We start from the raw sequence: 15,836 nt of genomic DNA, 5'->3' as shown, positions 1-15,836 counted from the left end.
GAACATGAGCGATCACGGGTCAAGCCTGGCCCACAGGAACTGCCCCTCACAACTGTAAAGAATGGGTCTGTGGTGTCGAACCAGGAATAGGGTTTCAGGATGAGTGGGCCCGATGATCGAATTTTCCATCGGAGTGTAGAAGATGGATATGTAGCTGGGGCACATGGGTAATCTTAGCTTCTTTGGAGGCTGAGGCAGGAGGATCTGAAGTTGGAGGCCAGGCTCAGCCACTTAACCAAGCCCTAAGCAACTCAGCGAGACCCTGTCTCTAAATAAAATATAGAAAGGGCTGGGGAGGTGGCTCAGGGGTTAAGCACCCCTGGGTTCGATCTGCAGAATAAAACAGGGAGACTGCAAAAGTGACAAACTCATAGCCCAGGACACAACTGGTCTGTTTTCTTGAACCATATTGGTGGGTAAGACCGAAATTTCAAGGAAAAGTTGAGATTTTCAGGTTCTCTTAAAAAACAACTGGAGGGGCAGGTCACCTGAGGCTCACGCGCCTCCCGGTGACCCTTGGCAAGAGCAGAGGCAGAGGCTGCTGCACTTTCCCCGGGGACACCCTCGCCAACTCGTCACCTGGCTCAGAGGACATCTTCGTCCAGCTGGCTCTGGGGACCGTCAAAGCACCTGATGCAACCTGAGAACACACTGCCATTTACCTGGTGGCTCGTGCCTGTCATCCCAGCGTCTCGGGAGGCTGAGGCAGGAGGATGGCAAGTTCCAAGCCAGCCTCAGCAAAAGCGAGGCCCTGAGCGACTCAGGGAGACCCTGTCTCTAAATAAAATGCAAAACAAGACTGGGACGTGGCTGAGGGGTCGAGGGGCCCTGAGTTCGAGCCTCAGTACCAAAAAAATAAGACACAGACCCTCAAGGGGACAAGGGGGGCAGGCTCCTGGCCGGCTTGTCGGGCGCATAGTAGGGCATCAGGCAGGCGCCATGGGGTTGGTGGTTCCCAGGGTGCGATCTGCAAACCTCAGCTCTGGGGGCGACGCGGGTCAGGCGGGCCAGGTGGGGGCAGCCTTGAGGCCTCGGGGCTCGACCCCAGCTGCACCAACACAGCAGATCCCGCCTGCTTCTTCTCCTTGGCTGGGGTGGGGGACCCCAATTGTCTCGCTATCTGGCGACCAGCAGACCAAGAAAGGCTTCCTGGAGCCCCGGGCAGCCCCCCGGGCCCTTCCTCTGTCTGGCGGGGCATCCGCAGGCGGTTCCCGGCCCTGTCCCTGGGGGCTCGGCAGGCCCACGGCTACTGTAAAAATAGCAGCAGAGGCCAGCATTGTTCCAAGCGGGACGCGCGATGCTTATCACGGTGGCTCATTGTGGGCCGGCTGGCCGGGTCCAGAATAGGAGGATGTCTGGGACGCGCTCCTCCTGGGGTCAGCGTGGCTCGGGGGACGTCCCCAGCCTCCTCGCCCCAAGGGCCAGGGCCGCCCTTTGGAGGCAGCTTGGACCCGGGAGCTGGAAGGACCCCCACAGGTCCCTCCGGCCTTTACCTGTAAGAGGGCAGGGCCTGGGGTGCTGGCCAGACCCTGCTGCTGGAGGGATGGGACGGGGACGGGCCCCACCCGCAGCCGGGGTCTGCTGGCTGGTGCCTCCCCGAGAGTCCTACCTCTCTGACTGGCTTCTCACCCTGGCGAAGAACCTTCTAGAAACTTGTGGGGGTCCGGGGATAACTGGCATTCCCCGGGACCCTTTGGTTCACGCTGGTTTCCCGTGGAAGAATGATCCCAGCGCTTTCCATTTCCAGGACCCCGTGGGTGGTTGGGCTGCCCGGGCGGAGCAGGCGCCTGTCCTGTCCCTGGCACCGTGGGGGTCTCCCTCTGTCACCGTCACCTCTGCCATCTGCCCTTGAAGAGCAGCAGCTCAGAGGCCCTGCTGCCAACCCCATGGGGCTTGTCCCCGGCCCCCCCAGGGGTCAGTCCCAGACGCAGACGCAGGAGGCTGGTTCCAGACCCCTCCGAGTGCCCTTCCCAGGAGACCTGCCCATTGATTCTGCCTCCGCAGGTTCCTGGCACCCAACCACAGAGCCCGGTCGCCATGGCAACCACCAAGCTCCAGGCCCAGGCAGCCCCCCACCCCCAACCCTGCAGCAGCAGGATCAGATCCCCATCGCGGAAACCAAAATCCCTCCTTCCAGCCTGCCAGGACCCGGCGCAGGCCCCCGCGGGCCCCTGGCCCCATCTGCCTCCTCCCCTTCCCCATGGGACCCTGGTGCTCGGGAACCAGGCCCTCCCCCGGTAGCTTGGTCCCGGTAAGGAATCCCAGAGAGCGTCGGCCTTGATCCAGACGCTGAGGGCCGCTTCCCAGGCTGGGTGGCCTCAGGCAAGTGAGTCAACCTCTCTGGTCTTCAGTGCATGCACTCAGCCCTCAAGGGCCCCACCTCGGGTGCACGTTGGGAGGGCTCAAGGAAAGGACGCAGAGAGATCGCTGGGAAGGCTAGTAGGCCCGTGACAAGGACTTCTGAGGGGGCTGGTATCACCACCATCCATTTTACCACTATGATTATTATCAGGTCCACCCCAACCCCGGAGTGTGGAAAGGCTTCACGCCACGCGGGGTGAGATCAGCCAGGCCCAGACACTCTGAGGTCACCGAGCCGAGCTGGCAGTAACAAAGACACCCAAGCCTTGGCTCCTGCCTCTACTGTCCCTCTGACGGCCTGGCCTGACCTCAGATGACACCTCTCTGAGTATGTCCACCCGTCTCTACGGATTCCCAATTAGGCCAGTCCCCCGCTCCAGCAAGGGCCCCCCACGGTGCCGTGAGCACGCAGCAGCCCGGGTCCCCTCCAGCAGCCTACTTTCCTGCCGGCATGAGCTGTTTTTCTTGGCACAGAGCCCAGGGTTATTTTGTAGCAGCTGAGATACATAATTCCCCATTTTAAGAGCTTCCTCTTTGGTTATTACGGCTACAAGCGATTAGAATGGACTCTGACAGAAGCTCTGGGAAGAAGCCTCCCTTTCAGCCCAACTGAAATATCTGCCTGTCTCTGTTCCAGGAACGGCGGCCAGATCCAGCCGTGCCTGAAGGCCAACTTGCATGGAGATCACCTGGTCAAGCTTTGGCACATCCACGGCCAGACTCGACCCAGTGCCAGCAACATCGTGGATTTGTAAAATAGTCCTTTGCTCCCCAAACTGCTTAATAGCATCTGACGGTTGAGTACCCACTCTGGGCCAAGTTGCTTAAAAAGATAGTTTTCTCAAATACGCTTTTGTTAGGGATGAGGTATTTTTAAATTTTTTATGTTCTTGGTATTGGGGGTTGAGCCCAGGGGTGCTTAACCACTCAGCCACATCCCCAGCCCTTTTTATATTTTTATTTTGAGATGGGGTCTCACTAAGCTGCTGAGGGCCTTGCTAAATTGCTGAGGCTGGCCTCCACCTTGTGATCCTCCTGCCTCAGCCTCCTGGGTTGCTGGGATTAGACACACACACCACTGCCCCGTCTTTTTTTCTTCTTCTTCCTTTTTTCAGGGTGCTGGAGGTCACACCCAGGGCCCTGTGCATGCTTGGCAAGTGCTCTGCCACAGAATCTCACTCCCATGAAAGATGTCCAATATGTTTATAAATGAGGGAAACTGAGATTAAATGGGGGAGAAAGGGGCCCGTTGAGGCTGTAAATGTGGGGTGAGAGAGAGACGTGGAGCCAGAATCCCCACTTTGCTCCACCTGCTGCCTGAGTACTGAACGCAGCTTAGCAAGGGGAGACATCTGCTCTGTGAATGGGGGAACCAAGGAGGAGGAGAAAGACCTGCAGAGATCCAGAGCGATCCCTATCAGCTCCCTCTAGCTGTCCCCTTCCTCCCAGGTGTCTGAGCATCAGCCAGGAGGTCCTTGAAATGAGCTTAAAGGCTGCTGCAGCTGCCTCCTCCCTCCAGCATCTGCCTCCTTAGTTAAAAGCATTGGGGAATGTACACCTATCATCCCAGCAACTCGGGAGGCTGAGGCAGGAGGATTGCAAGTTGGAGGCCAGCCTCCGCAACTTAGCGAGGCCCTCCCTAAGCAACTCAGTGATCCCGTCTCTAAATAAAAAAATAAAATGGGCTGGGGATGTGGCTCAGTGGTTAAGCACCTTGGGTTCAGTCCCTGGTACTTGGAGAAAGCAAGTCCTGACCATTTTGAAGCTCAGGAGTCCTCTGTCCCCTGCAGAACATGAAACTTCTCAACACATCCGACCCATTTCTGTTCATAATAGGACAATGACGTGCTAATGACAATGGCTGATCACTGAGGGCCTTTCAAAAAGGAGGCAGGTAAGTACCTGTTTCCTCTTTGACTCCCACCCCATCACAAAGTACCCAGCACGCTGCTGGCCCTCAGGAAAGTTCTCTGGGCCTGACCGAATGGTTTACTGTTTCTCACTGGTCTGCCAAGACGTTTGGTTCATGGGATCAGCAGCTCCCAGAATTGCCAGCACTGGGCAGACCTGGGTGACCAATATACAGGCATGGCACAGCTTGAGAAATCGGAGACTTCAACATCCCTTCCTGCTCGGGGCCTACTGTGGAATCAAACCCATAGCTGGACACTTTCCCAAACAGGCCTCGCTTCTTTCCTTATCTCCCTGTCCAAGGCAAAGCCCATGTTCAGGGCTTGCAGAGGCCATGACAAAGCTATGTGACTTGTACCAAGTCACAACCCCTCTGTGCCTTGATTTCCTCAACTGGTAAAATACAGAGATAAGCCAGGCACAGTGGCCCAGGCCCCAAATCCCAGTGGCTCTGGAGGCTGAGGCAGGAGGATCACAGATTTGAGGTCAGCCTCAGCAATTTAGTGAGAACCCGTCTCCAAAAAAAAGAACTAAGGATGTGGCTCAGTGGTCAAGCACCCTTGGGTTCAATCCCAAGTACCAAAAAAGAAAAAAGAAAGAAAAAGGAGTTCGAAGTAATATTCACCTCATGGTGACTATTAAATAGCAGGATGCCTGTAAATTGCTAGCACGCGGCCTGGACCTAAACACGTATCAGCTATTACTAAAGAAAGTAGCAAACGTCGCTAGGGTTTTATGCTACTTTGTAGCAGGCACATCCTCTAACATAAAAACCAGGAGGTTGGGGGTCGGGGACATGTTTGTCAGAGGACACAAAGTTTCAATTATACACAAAGAATAAACTCAAGAGATGCACTGAACATGATAGTTACTAGCAATACATTGCATACTTGAACATTTTTAAGAAATAATATATACATATATTTTGGGGGGGTAGGTCCTGGAATTGAACCCAGGGTCGCTTTAGGACTGTGAGCCACCACACATCCCCAGCCCTTTCTGATTTTTTTCTTTTTTTTTTTTTTAAATTTGAAGACAGGGTCTTGCTAAACTGCTTAGGGCCTCGCTGCTAAGTTGCTGAGGCTGGCCTCCACCTCACAGTCCTCCTGCCTCAGCCTCCCAAGTTGCTGGAAAGACAAGCGTGCGCCACGCTGCCTGACTAGAAAAGAATATATTTTAAGGGTTCTCATCACACACAAAAAAGGGAGAACTCTGCGAGGCCATTCTCAAGTTAACTGACTTGATTTAGGCATTCCGGAATGTATGCATGCATAAAACATGTTGGATATGCCACGAATATAATTTTGTCCGTTTTTAAAGAGAACTATGTCAAGAAAGGGCTGCATTTAATGAGCATCGGTTTCATATGTGTTGATTTAGCACCAGGCTAAGTACTTCACACACACACACGTTTTTTTCTTTTCTTTCTTCTTTTATTATTATTATTATTATTATTATTATTATTATTATTTTATTTTATTTTTTTGTAGCACTAGGAACGGAACCCAGGGCCTTCTGCATGCTAGACAAGTGCTCTACCACTGAGCGACATTCCCGACCCTTTTCATCTCATTTTCAGACACCATGTCACCAAGTTGCTCAAAGTGACTCCTAACTGCAATTTCCTGGCCTCAACTTTCCAAGTAGCCGAGATCACAGAGCAGCTGGAATTACAGCCAGGGCTACTGAGCCCGGCCAGCCCACATCTTCCCAGTGAACCCCCTCCCTGGGTGCGGCCACCATCTTCTTTTACAGATGAGGCCCAGAGAGGTGAAGTCACTTGCCCAAAGTCACACAGTGAATGAAAGGCCATTGGAGCTGCAAATGGTTTCCAGGTCCGGCCTGGCCTGCAAAGTCCACGTTCTCAACCAACTGCAGCAGTCAAGGGTCACCTGCTTCAGCAATTCCACAAAGTGGAACAGTGTCTGCTACCTTTAAGAAGCCAGCTGCAGGCCAGGCAGGGTGATGCACGCCTGTCGTCCCAGGGGGTCCGGAGACTGAGCCAGGAGGATCTAAGTTGGAGGCCAGCCTCAGCCATTTAGCCAGACCCTAAGCAACTCAGGGAGACCCTGTTGCTAAATAAAATATAAAAAGGGCTGGGGATGTGGCTCAGTGGTTAGCACCCTGGGTTCAGTCCCTGGTACTGGGGGCAGGGGAGGGGACAGCTGCAAGTCCCAGAGCCAGATGATAAATTAGGGAACTAGGTTCAAGGACAAACAAGGAAGTGAAGGTCCTCGTGACATGACAGGCAGGGAGATCAGGAGATTAGACGGGGCATGGGAACCGGGGACCATGCTGGGCCACTAGGCTAAGCCAGCTGATTGAAAAATACAGACTTGAGCAGCACAAAGCCACTGTGGTGGGGCCTTTCCCTGCAAACAGGGAGCTTGCAACAGACCCCAGGGGGACCCTCAGAGCCCGGCTCCAACGGACTCCAGGAGAGCCAGGGGATCGATGGGGAGGCGTGCTGAGATCCATTGCTAATGTCTACCGTAGTACGCTCCTAGGTACCACCCCTGGTCCTCCTTAAGTGTTTAACAAGCACCAATAAATAAATAAAATGAGCCACCTGAATAGCCGGCCTGGTGCAATCCTGTCATCCCAGCCCCTCCGAGGCTGAGACAGGAAGATCCAAAGTTCAAGGCCAGCCTCAGCAATTTAGCAGAGACCTTGTCTCAAAATAAAATAATAGGAGCGAGGGATGTTGCTCAGGGGTTGAGAGGCATTGGATTCATCCCAAAATTTATTATTAAAAGGAGAGAGCCAGATGCCTGCGGTAGCACACACCTGTGATCCTGGCGGCTCCAGAGGCTGAGGGAAGGATCACAAGTTCAAGGCCAGCCTCAGCAACGTAGGGAGGCCCTAAGCAACTCAGGGAAACCCTGTCTCTAAATAAAATATAAACAGGGCTGGGGAGGTGGCTCAGGGGTTGAGTGCCCCTGAGTTCAATCCCCGGTACCAAGAAAAAAAAAAAAAAAGACTTAATCATTTAATGGAGTCATGTGGTCTGTAGCCTTTGGTCATCTATTTCTGAGCAAAGGCTAACCCAAGCATGCGGGTGGCCTGTTGTGGGTGAGGTCATCTGGGAAACCAGGCATTATTTTTTATTTTTTGTCCCAGGGATTGAACCCAGAGGTGCTTCACCCCTGAGCCACATCCCCAGCCCTTTTTATATCTTATTTAGAGACACGGTCTCGCTGAGTCACTTAGGACCTCACTAAGTGGCTGAGGCTGGCCTCCAACTTGCAATCCTCCTGCCTCAGCCTCCCAAGCCGCTGGGAGGACAGGCAGCTCCCAAGAGGGAATTTCTAAGGGTTCTTGCTAGGGGTTTTGTGGGATTTCTGATCATTTCATTCCAATACCTCAGTCTCCTCGTTAGCTGAGACCCAAGGGGCTGGGCAGGTGACTGCCTTCTTCTACAAAGAGGGACCCACAACGATGAGCGGCAGGGACTCCTTTTGCCTGGCCTAGGACCTTCCACTGCACAGAAATGAGCTACCTCATGGGTGGCGCCATGTCTGGCAGCCACAGGGACACCCTTCCTGGCCCCGAGTGGTTGCCCCTGGATGGAGAGAAGGCCCTAGATGTGCACAAGTCCCCCGGTCAGCAGACCTGTGCTGGCTGAGCACCTTGCCAGGAACTGGGGGTCACTTCCTGTCCTCCCAGTGCTAATGGCCAGGGGCCAGGGAAGAGGCTGGGCTGAGGAAGGACTACGGACAGGATGGGGCAAGTTCAGAGCAAGGCCAGGAGATCCCCAGCTGCCCAAAAGCAGCCCAGTCAGAGGCTTGGAAGGGGACATGCAGGTGACATCCTCTGAACGGGCCCCAGGCCTCAGAGACGTCTTCCGGCACATTCTCCACCGAAGCTCAAGCTGGAGGAGGGAGGGGAGGAAGCCCCGAGAGGCAGAGGCGCCCTGTCCAGCTCGCAGCTCAGGGGCCTGTCTGCCGCCCCACACTGGAGGCCCGGGCCCAGGATTCCGCACACAGAAGCTTCTAGAAGGCCGGCTCCCTTCCTGGGGTGGCATGCCGCTGGGGGTGCTTCAGACGCTGAGGTGTGGGGGCTGCGCCTCTCAACCGTGTTGGGCCGGGTGACAGGTGGCACCACCCACCAGCTGTCCCCAGCTCTGCAGAGGCTGGGCCCCTTCTCCGTCCCCTTCCGCCTCAGCCCCGAGGAGGGTGCGGTGAGTCAGCAAGCGCAGGGCTCCTGGCACTGACTCACCCAGCCGCCACCGAGATGTCACTCAAGTCCCCAGCAGGGCCACCAACCCCCCCACACACACACACACCAGCCTCAGGGCTGAGCCTGGTGTTTGCCGGAAGTGGGGGTGGGGTGGGGCGAACCCCGATCCCGAGGCAGAAGCCGGGACAATTTCTGGAGGGTCACAAAAAGACCCCAGGAAGGCGCAGCAGCCATTGCCTGCGACTGAGACTCCTGACACCGCCCGCCTGCCCGGCCTCCCGGCCTCCGGGCCTCCCAGCCTCCGCGCTCTGGAGTAAAAAGCAAACACAGGCGGCGCCTCCCTGGCTCTAGAGAAGCCCAGAGAAAAAAGGCCCTCGGGGACACGAGGGTGTGGCGGGGCCCCAGGCCCGCTCAGAGCTGGGGAGCCCCCGACGTCCCAGGGCTCTGCAGGAAGTCACAGCTCCATGGAAACCACGGCCCATTCAGCAGCCTGGAGCCAAGGGGCCAGGTCTCCCTGGGCCTCAGTGTTGCCATCCATGCAATGGGCACAGCACCCGGGGCTGTGCGGGGCGGGGAGCTCCCAGGTCCTTCTGTGTTTTCAAATGACCTCGCCCTGCTCTGCTGCCGGTTCCTCTTTTGAACATGTCACTTCTCAGCCAAGGAGGGACTTTCTCCTTCCGTCCTGACCCGCCCTCACCTGGCCCTGGCTCAGAATCAGACCCGGGTGCGAGACGGGGGTGGCGATGGACCCGTCCTGTCGGCCAGGGGCCCGAGTTCCCCAGGCCTGGCTGACCTGGGCTACCAAGTTCCCTTGGCCTGGAACGTTCTCCTCCACCCACCAGGTAATGGACAGGACTCTCCGGCCTCAGCCAGCCGGGGCACAATGGCAGGTGCCATTGATTGACACAGAGGTGGGGTGACCAGGGACGTGTTTCCGGCATCTGAGCACAGTTCCCCCAGGAAAGTCACCATTCCATAAACCACCCCCCCTTTTTTTAAAAAGAGATGACACTCAAATTTCTAGGAAAACGATTTTCTTACACAATGTATTCTGCATCTGACTTTGAAACGAATTTCCCCTGCCCCCCATCAACTCCGAGGAGGTTCTCCCCAGACCTTGCACACAATCAGACTCCCAGTGGGGCCTGAGGAGTCTCAGCACAGAGGCACACGCCTGTCGTCCCAGAGACCTGGGAGGCTGAGGCAGGAGGATCGTGAGTTGGAGGCCAGCCTCAGCAATTTAGCAAGACCCTGTCTCTAAATAAAACATAAAAAGGGGCTGGGGACGGGGCCCCGGGGTTAAATTCTCAGCATGTCCACACACAAGCCCACTCTGGAGATGGAGACGCCAGGGTTCAGAGGAGGGGACAGTCCCCCTGACCCTCACCCGGCGGAATACAGTGGGCACCAGAGGCTGAGGCGCGAGCTCTTATTGCAAACCTGGGTAGATGGAACTCATATCTAACTCTGTCAGGTTGGCGGATGTTGGTGCGGCGGTGACAGCGGTGACTTCCAGGGTTTGCAAGATGGAGCCTAACACCAGCTACTGCTCGGCTGGAAGAAAAACCGAAGGTTAAAATCCATGCCAGGGGCGAGCAAGGGTGGTCCTCCGGCAGAACTGGCCACCTCCCGGAGCAACCCAGAGGTCCCCATCTCCACGGTGATGCCCTTGGGTCCTGAGGGTGCCCCCAGGCAGAGCTGCCTTCTCACAGCCTGTCACCAACCACTGGAAACTCCTCAGAGTCTGACCTCTGCTCCCTCTGCAAACTCCAGCTACCTTCCAGGTCTGCCCCCAGCTCAAGAACTATCAATGGCTCCCAGCTGCCTGGAGAGAAAGCTCCCATTTCTCCACTTGGAATCCAGGTGTCCTGTTCTCAGTCTCTGCCACCTGGTTCCTTCTTGTGCCCATTCTGAGCTCAATGGCCTCCTCCTCGTCCTTTGTAAGTTCGGGGGCGGGGATCCACCCCAGAATCGAGCTTGTTAGGTGGACTTCCATGAGAATCAGCTCAGGCTGGGAAGGGAACTGGATGCTAGGGAGGCGCCTGGTGCCAAAAGAAATCAAACCGATTAATGAGCCGGGTACGGTAGCGCACGCCTGTCCTCCGCGCCGCTTGGGAGGCTGAGGCAGGAGGATTGAAAGGTGGAGGCCAGCCTCAGCAACTTAGCAAGGCCCTCAAGCAACTTAGGGAGACCCTGTCTCTAAATAAAAAATTAAGAAGGGCTGGGGAGGTGGCTCTGTGGTTCAGCATCCCCTGGGTTCAATCCCCAGTACCAAGTAAATAAATTAATTAAATAAAATAAAACCAACTGATTAACAAAAGACAGCATGGCTGGTTGGTGCGTGGATCCATGATATAAATGTGCACATACATGCGTGTGGACTCATCTTCCTAGACTCCGGGGAGCCATCTGCCAGCCTCTCTGAGCCCAGGACCATCTGCCCCAGGACTGTAGAATGTGCCAGAGGGTCTCTCCAGCCCTATTGCAGCTATTCCTCAGCAAGTCACTAGGGGGTCAGCATCTCTGCCCTCGATCAAGAGACAGGCTCAGATGGGAGACAGGCCCTGTGTGGGTGTGGGTGTGGGTGTCCCCAGAAGCCCCCGTGGAGATGGTGCAGCAAGGTTCAGAGGGGACACGATCAGGTCTTGAGAGCCTCAACCCGGTCAGTGTCTTGCTCCCTGGGGGATCAGCTGGGGGCACCTGGAGGCAGGTGGTGTGGTGAGGAGGTGGCACTGGGGCCTGGCTCTGGGGACACATGTGCATCTGGGAGTGGAGTCTCTCTCTGCCTCCTGGTCCCCAGGGGAGCTGCTTCCCTGCACCACACTCTTCCTCCATGAGGTTCAGCCTCCCCTCAGGCCCGAGGAATGGAGCCGGCTGTCTGTGGACTGAGCCCTCTGCCACCGTGAGCCCCAAATCCACTCCTGCTCCTCTAGGGCTGTGCGGGCCAGATCTTTAAGTCACAGCAGCAGAAAAAGCAGACTAGACCACCCTGCTCCCAGGTGAGCCCGTGAACAAGGGGCCGAGCCAGGATTCCAGCCCAGGACGAGGAAGACAAGCGTCATCAGTGGCTCGAGGGAAGGGGATTTGGAAATTCAAGACCCAGGGTGAGCAGAGGGATGATCTGGAACTTCTGAGCCGGGGGCCTGAGAGACAGAGACCCAACCCAACCCCGGGTTGGCACACCAGCAAGAACAGAGAGCTTGAACTTGGCTCTACACCCTGGTAAACAAAAATAGTTCCACTGCACAGGCCCCGGACAGCATTTCCTACCTAGGACAGGAATGAGCTGCAGGCTCACATCTGGCACTTGGGGGCACCCCCTTTTTTTCCGGAGAGTGGAGACAGCAGGTAGTTTTCCCAACTAGACAAACACTTGGCTAAGAAATCAGCTTCCCACGCACAAACACCAGCAGCAGGAAAAGGTTGATGGGGGTCCTAGTGGACCCCTGTTGGGCTGAGGCAAGACCTGCCGCATTCTGGGCTGTAGTTTACACCAGCTGACTGGGAAGCCCCCACAGCCTGGAGGGACAGGGTCCAAACGGTCCCTCCCCCTACATAAGCACCCGCAGCACCCTCTTGCTGGGTTGGAGGCAACGTCCCCAGCAGAGGAGACCACAGACCGTCAATAAGCCTGTGTGTCTCGTGCTCCCAGAGAGAGAATGCGGAAAGCAATGGTCCCTATTTGGTGACACTGTTGAGGGACAAAGTGAGTGTCTATGCAGACCACTTGAAACAGCATCTGTCCCACAACGGACAAGCTCTCAGGATGAAGACAAACGTGATCAAGTCCAGCTGGGCACGGTGGCACACACCTGTAATCCCAGTGGCTCAGGAGGCTGAGACAGGAGGATCACCCCCTAGAGGCCAGCCTCTACAAGTGAGCCAGGTCCTGTCTCAAAGTTAAAAAAAGAGAGAGAGAGAGAGACATGAAGGATCGGAGAGCCAGCCCAGGGTCTGCATGAGGTGCGGGGCACCCTTTTGGGCTTGGGGTGGTGGCCAGTTGAGGAGATTGAAGTTATAGGGACTGGAACTTGAACTTGAGAGCAGAAAAAAAAAAAAAGCTTTGCACAGACACAGGGGGAGGAGCTGCAGAGTGGCCCTCACAGCCCAGAGGAGGAAGAGGATGAGGAGACACTAGCTGCTGTCCCTTCTACTGGCCACCTGGGGCAGCTGGGAGCTTTGGGGACACTAAGGTGGCTGTGTTGGCATTTAAGGAATAATGCAGCAGCAGAAGGCATGTGCTGTGACCCCTCAACCTGGCAGCCCTGGAACCCCACGAGGTTTTGGCAGAGGACCTGGGGTCCTGCACTTGGCAATCACCACAGGACAGGTCACCTTCAGGTCAACTCTCTGAGTTGACATCCAGGGAAGGAAATGGAGGCCGGAGAAGGAAGGGACTTGCCGGGAATAGCTGGAGCCGGGTTGCCAGAGGCGAGGTCTCTGCTGAGCCCCTCTGGACGGCCTCTTCCTGTGCCTCAGTTTCCTCATCTGTAAAATGTACCTGAAAATAGCTTCAACCTCAAGGGAGGGAGGGCTGAGCATCCCAGCCGATGCAGGTAAACTGCTCAGCATGGGGTCTGATGCCCAGGAGCCCACGCTAAAAGTCCCTGATGAGCCTGGCACGGTGGCCCGCACCTGTCATCCCAGTTACTGGGGAGGCTGAGGCAGGAGGATCGCAAGTTGGAGGCCAGCCTCAGCAAACTAGAGAGGCCCCAAGCAACTCAGCAAAGAGCCTGTCTCAAAATTGAAAAATAAAAAGGGCTGGGGAGGTGGCTCAGGGGTTAAGCGCCCTGGGTTCAGTCCCCAGCATCCAGAAAATTAATTAAAAAAAATATATATTCCCCTGAAAATAAAAATCTGCCAGTTCAAGCTCCTCAGCCCAAATGTGTTTGTTGAACTTGAAGGAGCTGGTGAAACTCGACGCCATGCTCCAGACTCAGACGAGGAGGAGAAGGAGGTTTGAGCCTCAGGCTCTGCTGGGGGGGTTCCTTTCGGGGCCACCCGGTAACCATTGGTTACCTAGGACAGCTCCAGTCCTGACTGACTGGCTCACTTCTCTCCCAGACCCAGAAACTCCAGAGTCCCAAATTCCATAACGGCCGTCGGGACCATCCTGCCAACCCCGTCCGACCCGTGCGGCGACCTACCTTGAGTCAGCTTAGGGACCCACTGACCAAGAGGCTGAGGAGCTGGGAGAACGGAGGTTCCCATGGATGGTCTGGGGAGAGGGCCGAGCTGGCAAGCGGTCCTCAGCAAGGACGGCCATGGCCTCTAGCGAAGACCCCCCGGCTCCTGGGGTCCCCAGGAAGCAGGAAGCGCTCAAGGGCTCCCATATTGTCCCCTGTGCCCTCCCCCTGCAGAGTCTCCTCGGAACCCCATTTCCCAGGTAACCGTAGCTGTTGGTGACCTCACAGGACGTGAGTCACACAAGATGACCCAGGGTGGTTCCAGCCACGGACAGAGGCTCTGCGGGCAGATGGGGACCCGAGTGTCTTACCCAAGGTAGGGAGTATCAGGAGGAACCAGAGGCCAAGTGCAGATGAGAGCCCGCGCCTTAGTTCGAGGCCTTAGATGTTTTGGCCATGAGGTCACAATGCCCCTTCCAGCGGAGCACAGAATGCCTACACTTCGTTTTCCAGAAAAGCACAGCGAAAAGGATGCCTCTTTCCTGGGCGCAATGGTGCAGGCCTGTAATCCCAGCAACCTCGGGAGGCTGAGGCAGGAGGATGGGAAGTGGGAGGCCAGCCTCAGCAACTTATGCCTCAAAATGAAAAGAAAGGACTGGGGTGTAGTTTGGGGGTAGAACATTGACTTCACAGTGGGAGGCCCTGGGTTTGATCCCCAGCACCACAGACACGAAAAAGAGGGAACTAAATCCCGAGGGGGGTTCCTCTGAGCCCATCCACCATTCCGGACGCTTTGCTCAGCTGTGCTCCTCACTCCTTTCTCTGGTGGTCACAGATGGCAGAATGTCCTAGGGCAGGGACTGACCCCTGTTCCGGATGGGCTGAGGAGGACCCTGGTTTTTCAGTCAGAGCAAACCTTTTTTCCTAATTCCAAGATTGTAGGATTGCAATCACACCAGTGGCACCTAACATTCCGTACTGCCACTGTGCTGGGCAAGAGCCACTGTGGCTCAGGCTAAGTATTTTTCTTCTGAAGTCACTTTTATCCCAGATGATGGCTGCTCACTTATTTCCCAATTAGCACAAAGGTAAAGTGCCTTGACGACACCATCGTCTTAAAGGTCTTAGGGGACAAAAAGCAGGTTTGGAAAAGTCTTTAAAATAGGCAAAATTCTCCAACCAGGCAGCCAATTGTGGGGCGGCCAATTCCAGGACAGCCAATCCTGGGGCAGTCAAACCCCAGGCAACCAATCGCAGGGCAGCCAACCCCACGACAGCCAATCACGAGGCAGCCAATCCCAGGGTAGCCAATCCCAGGACAGCCAATCGCAGGGCAGCCAATTCCAGGGTAGCCAATCCCGGCGCCCAGGGCTGAGTACCCCGCGCACCAGGCTCTCTGAACCCAGCACCCTTCTCCACTCAGTCTCACCTGTGAGATGAGAGATTGCACCCGGCTTGGCAGGTGCAGAGCTGAAGTTCAGAGATGTTCAGGGACTTGATCAAGTTTGCACAAGAGCAAGGAAGGAATGGACTCCAGAGTCCCCCAGGGAGGTCTGGGGCAACTCCTGCTCATGACCTGGGATGCCACCAAGTCCACCCCCACAACCCGAGGCAGGAGGAAGTCGAAGTATTATTATTATTATTATTATTATTATTATTATTATTATTATTATTATTATTATTATCATCATCATCATTTTGGGTGCTTGGGGTCAAACCCAGAACCCCAGAACCTTGCTACACTGCTCATGTCTGCATGGGCTAGATGGTAGTAGCAGTAGCCCAGGGGTGACAGCAGTGCTTTCCCATAGAATTTTTCTCAACAGGTGAGCCTCCAGGACACCTGTGGGGACAACTAAATACTGAACCCTCAGGCTAGGGGGGAGATTTTGTTTAGAGTAGGTGGCTCCAGCACAGGGGCGTGGCTAACTTCATGAACCAATGAGGGGAAGGGACAGAACCCAAGGGTTGTCTCCTATTCCACAGCTTCTGAAAACAGTCTGGCTCTCTTCCTGCCTGCGTCCCCAGCTGTCCCCTGGCCCTCACCTCCTTTGAGCTGTTACACTGTTTTTTTTTTTTTTTTGGGGGGGGGGGGAGAACGGGTAATGAGGATTGAACCCAGGGGTGCTTAACCACGGAGCCACATCCCCAACCCCTTTTTTATTTTTTATTTGGAGACCGGGTCTCGCTGAGTTGCTCAAGGCCTCGCTGAGTTGCTGAGGCTGGTCTCCAAACTGTGATCCTCCTGCCTCAGCCTCC

At 55.6% G+C, this 15,836-nt stretch overlaps 1 protein-coding gene across 7 annotated transcripts in view; it reads right to left on the bottom strand.

Moving 5' to 3' along the window:
- The window catches only part of SLC6A6 (solute carrier family 6 member 6), a gene marked incomplete at its 3' end in the record, with an annotated part of 71,021 nt that overhangs the window by 35,329 nt on the left and 19,856 nt on the right, over window positions 1-15,836 (bottom strand). The gene's annotated exons all lie outside the window — the stretch shown is intronic.

This window comes from Sciurus vulgaris (genome assembly GCF_902686455.1).
Source record: "Sciurus vulgaris genome assembly, chromosome: 19".
NCBI classification, from domain to species: Eukaryota; Metazoa; Chordata; class Mammalia; order Rodentia; family Sciuridae; genus Sciurus; species Sciurus vulgaris.
Note: the sequence above shows the minus strand (reverse complement) of the source record. Positions and strands in the feature narration are given on the sequence as shown.